The following is a 1,038-nucleotide window of genomic DNA, read 5'->3' as shown; positions in this document are numbered from 1 at the left end:
CATTCTTTTGAAGAAAAGAATTTCTAATACGCCAATCAAGTCTTAGTGGTTATCTGCATAACTCATTTGACTGAGTTTTTAAAACTCATTTATTTTTGTCTTTTTTACTCTGGCCTGTTTCCTAATACATTATTAATCTACTCTAGGCCATTTTATTAAGATTTTGATTGAAAACAGGACACTAACAGTGGTATATCTTATTTGTATCAGTACTCACCCTGTTTGTGTCTCCTGTTACAGTATTTCTTGGGAATCCTACTTGTATAAAGTGGAAATCCAAAGAAGAACCTATAAATGCAAGGAACAGCACACAGATGCTGAATGGTTTTGTCATTAAAGGAAATTATTTCACATAATATCAAGGCACGTTAAATTAGTAAGTTGAGAGCAATATATGACTTAGGTATTATATCAGTGGAATCATAAATTTGTTATTTTATCTCTGTTGAAGAAGCAACACCATTCATCATTTATCCATTGCTAGTAATTTATTAGTTACACATTTTCACACAGAATTTCTAGGCCCTCTTATTTTTTATTAAATTTTTAAATGTTTGTCTATCATTTCAAGAGAGAGAGAGAACGACAGAGAAAGAGAGGCAGTGAGGGAGAGAGGGAGAGAGAGAGAGAGAGAGAGAGAAAGCATGCGTAGGGGGAGTCAGATAGAGAGGGAGATAGAGATCGCAAATCAGACTTCATTCTCCGAGCTGTCAGCACAGAACCTGATGTAGGGCTTGAACCCAGGAACCGGGAGGGCATGACTTGAGCTGAAATCAGAAACTCAACTGACTGAGCCAACCAGGCACCCCTACCCCAGGCCTTTTTTGTAAATAATACTCATTTTTATGTTTTAAAGGGATAAGGATGCTAGATACATGTATTTCCTAGACTGTGTGAAACAAGAGAAAAATTAGTATTTTCAGTCTTTTCGATCTGAATTTTACTCTACTCAGCTATCTTTATTCTCAGAGCCAGAAGAAAAGAACTTGCCTGTAAATCCATTTCTGTAGAAAACTCAGCATTTGTAATAGGGCATGC

At 36.1% G+C, this 1,038-nt stretch overlaps 1 protein-coding gene across 1 annotated transcript in view; it reads right to left on the bottom strand.

Moving 5' to 3' along the window:
- The window catches only part of LOC115302071 (olfactory receptor 4M1), a 153,304-nt gene that overhangs the window by 93,598 nt on the left and 58,668 nt on the right, over window positions 1–1,038 (bottom strand). The window lies entirely within an intron of this gene.

The sequence above is a fragment of the Suricata suricatta genome, chromosome 9, assembly GCF_006229205.1.
Source record: "Suricata suricatta isolate VVHF042 chromosome 9, meerkat_22Aug2017_6uvM2_HiC, whole genome shotgun sequence".
NCBI lineage: Eukaryota > Metazoa > Chordata > Mammalia > Carnivora > Herpestidae > Suricata > Suricata suricatta.
Note: the sequence above shows the minus strand (reverse complement) of the source record. Positions and strands in the feature narration are given on the sequence as shown.